This window comes from Triticum aestivum, chromosome 3D (assembly GCF_018294505.1).
Source record: "Triticum aestivum cultivar Chinese Spring chromosome 3D, IWGSC CS RefSeq v2.1, whole genome shotgun sequence".
Classification (NCBI taxonomy): Eukaryota; Viridiplantae; Streptophyta; class Magnoliopsida; order Poales; family Poaceae; genus Triticum; species Triticum aestivum.
The window spans coordinates 131,946,346-131,951,672 of record NC_057802.1 but is presented as its reverse complement, the minus strand read 5'-3'; positions in this window follow the sequence as shown (position 1 = coordinate 131,951,672).

Here is a 5,327-nt window from a genome sequence, read left to right as displayed (position 1 = left end):
CGGTGCCCGTGCATGCCCGCGCCCGCCGGCCCGCCGGCGCCGCCGCCGCCTCTCCTCCACCTCTTCGGCTCCTCCTCCTCCTCACCGCGGCCTCCCGCCGGCGAGCGCCATCGGGCCCTCGAGCTCGAGCTCGCCCGACCTCGATCGGATCTGGTGAAGCCCCCGTTGACTTTCCTCGCCCCTCTATTTTTTCTAAGTCTTCGAATTTCATCAGCAAGTGCCTCTGTTCGTATAGCTATAACTCCGTGCATGTAGCTCCGATTCGTGCGTGTAATATATCAAATTGTTCGTCTCATGATGCTATTCATTTTGTTCAATTGCACCATGTTCTTTAGAGGTCATCTTGATGCCCAAATCTCTGTTGGAAGAGGGCTAGTTGCTGTTATTCTCTAGTTCTTGACAGAACTTGGAGATTTGTCATTTTTGTATCATTAAATCTGTGCATCTTTTGAGTATGAGCTCTACATGTGTTTTGTAGTATGCCATGCCATCTTTCCAGAGGTGTAGTCCATGTATTTTTGTGATATCTGTGGTGACTAGCACAAGCATGCAAAGTAGGCCCCGTAATATTTCTGTTTTCAGGGACTTGGTGATTCCTCTAAATCCTTGTCTGCTGTAATTTTGTTGCCATGTAAACTTGATGTTACAGAGAGATCCATGCATATTTTGGAGATGTTCAGTAAGGATGTTTTGTAGATATAGTTGTAATTGATCCATTACTTTAATTGTTTGCAATTATGGAGGGCCATAGCATGACTCAATCTTGCTCTACTTTTGCTATAAAATATTTCTGGCAGATTCTTAACATGATATGCAATCTTGCCAAGCTTATTGTAGTTGATCCTTACATTCTATGCAATTGTTCTTGCCATGGATAGCTTTATAAACATGCCATCTTGCTGTAGGTATGCTTTATTTGTCATGCATTGCTTTGTAGTGAGTGCATCAAGCTCACAAAGAGGCCTACATATTATTATTTCTGCCATGCTATGTTTTCTGCTAAGTCTGAAACCTGATAACGGAACTTGCTATGTTTACATGCTTGCCATCATATCTTCTTGTTCTTTTTGGCTTATGGTAATTAAGGTACTTTTGTCATGTGCATTTAGTAGAATACTGTCATGCCTTGTTTTTCTATGTTAGGTTCCTGTAGCATGTTGATTTCGTGCTCTGAACATTGATACCTGATGCTGTTTACTGCCATGTCCAGTTTTTCACTAAGTCTGTGAACCTGTTATCTTTTGCACTTTTGCCATACTTGTTTGAGCTTGATATGTTGTGAACTAGCCGTAGCTCAGTGTTCATCTTTTGTCAAGCATCTTCTGTAGTTTACTGTCATGTGCTTTGTTGCTATATTGGGGTGCTGTAGCATTGTTACTTGTTGCATTTTAAGTGCTATCTTGCTGTTTATCGCAGATTCGTGTCATTCTTATTTTGCTTGCCATTTGCAAACCGTGCATCCGATTCCGGTGATCTTTATATCGATTTCGACCGAAATCATCTCATCTTTCCAGTGGCATGCTTGGTTTGCCAAGTTACTGCCATGTTCATCATTTTCCCTTCCGGAGCACGCATATGCATCGCATAACATATCTCGCATATCATACATGTTTTGCATCATGTTGCTTGTGCACTTCTCGTTGTTGATTGTGGTTCCGTTTGTTTGTGTTCTTGCCTTGGGTAGAGCCGGGAGACGAGTTCGTGAACGATGAACCTGTCGAGTACGCTTACGAGGATCAAGCTTTCGACAACTCTGAGAATCTTGCAGGCAAGATGACCACCCCTCGAAATCACTTCTATCTTTGCTTTGCTAGTTGTTCGCTCTATTGCCATGCTCCGCTACCTATCACTTGCTATATCATGTCTCCCATTTTAGCCATGTCAGCCTCTAACCATCCTTTCCTAGCAAACCGTTGTTTGGCTAAGTTACCGCTTTTGCTCAGCCCTTCTTATAGCGTTGCTAGTTGCAGGTGAAGTTGAAGTTTGTTCCATGTCGGAACATGGATATGTTGGGATATCACAATATCTCTTATTTAATTAATGCATCTATATATTTTGGTAAAGGGCGGAAGGCTCGGCCTTATGCCTGGTGTTTTGTTCCACTCTTGCCGCCCTAGTTACTGTTATACCGGGATTATGTTCCTTGAGTTTGTGTTCCTTACGCGGTCGGGTGATTTATGGGACCCCCTTGACAGTTCGCCTTGAATAAAACTCCTCCAGCAAGGCCCAACTTTGGTTTTACCATTTGCCGCCTAAGCCTTTTTCCCCCGGGTTTTCGCGAGCCCGAGGGTCATCTTATTTAAAACCCCCGGGCCAGTGCTCCTCTCAGTATTGGTCCAAACTGTCAGTCGCCGGTGGCCACCAGGGGCAACTCTGGGCTGGCCTATCGGAAGCTTGGACAATCCGGTGTACCCTGAGAACGAGATATGTGCAGCTCCTATCGGGATTTGTCGGCACATTCGGGCGGCTTTGCTGGTCTTGTTTTACCATTGTCGAGATGTCTTGTAAACCGGGATTCCGAGACTGATCGGGTCTTTCCGGGAGAAGGTTTATCCTTCGTTGACCGTGAGAGCTTATGATGGGCTAAGTTGGGACACCCCTGCAGGGTATTATCTTTCGAAAGCCGTGCCCGCGGTTATGAGGCAGATGGGAATTTGTTAATGTCCGGTTGTAGATAACTTGTCACTTGACCCAAGTAAAATACATCAACTGCGTGTGTAGCCGTGATGGTCTCTTCTCGGCGGAGTCCGGGAAGTGAACACGGTCTGTGTTATGAATGACGTAAGTAGGTGTTCAGGATCACTTCTTGGTCATTGCTAGATGATGTCCGTTCCGTTGCTTCTCTTCTCGCTCTCATTTGCGCAAGTTAGCCACCATATATGCTTTTGCCGCTGCAGCTCCACCTCATTGCGCCATTCTTCCCTATAAGCTTAAATAGTCTTGATCTCGCGGGTGTGAGATTGCTGAGTCCCCGTGACTCACAGATTTCTACCAAACAGTTGCAGGTGCCGACGATGCCAGTGCAGATGATGGCGTCGATCTCAAGTGGGAGTTCGACGAGGAACGTGGTCGTTACTATGTGTCTTTTCCTGATGATCAGTAGTGGAGCCCAGTTGGGACGATCGGGGATCTAGCATTTGGGGTTGTCTTATTTTCGTCTGGATTTTGACCGTAGTCGGTCTATATGATTGTATTTTGGATGATGTATGATGATATTTATGTATTGTGTGAAGTGGCGACTGTAAGCCAACTCTTTATCCCATTCTTGTTCATTACATGGGATTGTGTGAAGATGACCCTTCTTGCGACAAAACCACCATGCGGTTATGCCTCTAAGTCGTGCCTCGACACGTGGGAGATATAGCCGCATCGTGGGCGTTACACAATCCCTTCACGGCCACTTGCAAAAGGGAGATCTGATAGAGATAATAAGATAAATATTTTTGGTATTTTTATGATATAGATTGGAAAGTAAAGATTGCAAAATAAACGACGGCAGAAATAGCTAGTTAACGGGAGATTAATATGATGGAAGATAGACCCGGGGGCCATAGGTTTCACTAGTGGCTTCTCTCAAGATAGCATAATCTACGGTGGGTGAACAAATTATTGTCGAGCAGTTGATAGAAAAGCGCATAGTTATGAGAATATCTAGGCATGATCGTGTAGGCATCACGTACGCGACAAGTAGACCGAAACGATTCTGCATCTACTACTATTGCTCCACACATCGACCGCTATCCAGCATGCATCTAGAGTATTAAGTTCATAAGAATAGAGTAACGCATTAGGCAAGATGACATGATGTAGAGGGATAAACTCAAGCAATATGATATAAACCCCATCTTTTTATCCTCGATGGCAACAATACAATACGTGCCTTGCTGCCCCTGCTGTCACTGGGAAAGACACCGCAAGATTGAACCCAAAACTAAGCACTTCTCCCATTGCAAGAAAGATCAATCTAGTAGGCCAAACCAAACTGATAATTCGAAGAGACTTGCAAAGATATCAAATCATACATATAAGAATTCGGAGAAGAACCAAACATTGTTCATAGATAATCTTGATGATAAACCCACAATTCATCGGATCTCGACAAACACACCGTAAAAAGAATTACATCGAATAGATCTTCAAGAGAATTGAGGAGAACTTTGTATTGAGATCCAAAGAGAGAGAAGAAGCCATCTAGCTAATAACTATGGACCCGAAGGTCTTTGGTAAACTACTCACACATCATCGGAGAGGCTATGGTGTTGATGTAGAAGCCCTCCGTGATCGATTCCCCCTCCGGCGGAGCGCCGGAAAAGGCCCCAAGATGGGATCTCACGGGTACAGAAGGTTGCGGTGGTGGAAATACGGTTTCGTGGTGCTCTTTGATGCTTTCAGGGTATATGAGTATATATAGGCAAAAAAAGTAGGTAGTGGAGCCACGAGGGTGGGGGCGCGCCTACCCCCTGGGCGCGCCTCCCTACCTCATGGCCGCCTCGTTGCTTCCTTGACGTCCACTCCAAGTCTCCTGGATTGCATTTGTTCCAAAAATAACTCTCCCGAAGGTTTCATTCCGTTTGATATTCCTTTTCTGCGAAACACTGAAATAGGCAAAAAAATAGCAATTTGCACCGGGCCTTTGGTTAGTAGGTTAGTCCCAAAAATAATATAAAAGTGCATAATAAAGCCCATTAAACATCCAAAACAGATAATATAATAGCATGGAAGAATCAAAAATTATAGATACGTTGGAGACGTATCACTGCCCTCTGAAATAAAAATGTGAAATCGATATGAAGTACGTTTCGAATAACTATATATTGTTTTATGTAAAGTTGTAAGCTTACCAGCTTAGTAATCTTTGCAAGAAATCTGTTGTTGCATTCACCAGTAGAGTTGAAAACTTGAAACTCTTTTTTTCTTGTTGTGCATGAGAACTGTTATGCAATGATTTTCTTCCACATGAAAAGGAAAGTATGCCTACAACAAAGTTTATTCATGTAGGTGTACACACAGATAGTTATGTAGTACGAAGGATCATACTAAACTAAAGTACCTTATCTTTGATGAAATACTCTTCAGTAACTCTAGACACCATTTTACTTTGGTTTGTGAAATGTTCCATAAAATGCTTCTTAGAGTTCTTAACCTTTCCACCAGCACGAAGAATAAGCCAGTGGGACACCCAAGATGATAATATGTGACGGTCAGCACGAGGATTATGGGTCTGCATATGGTTGCAATAACTATTGATGACCTGAAAATAACATAACAACAATACGCCTATTAGAAAATTTATATAAATGACATGTACAACTTAATAAATTAATGCA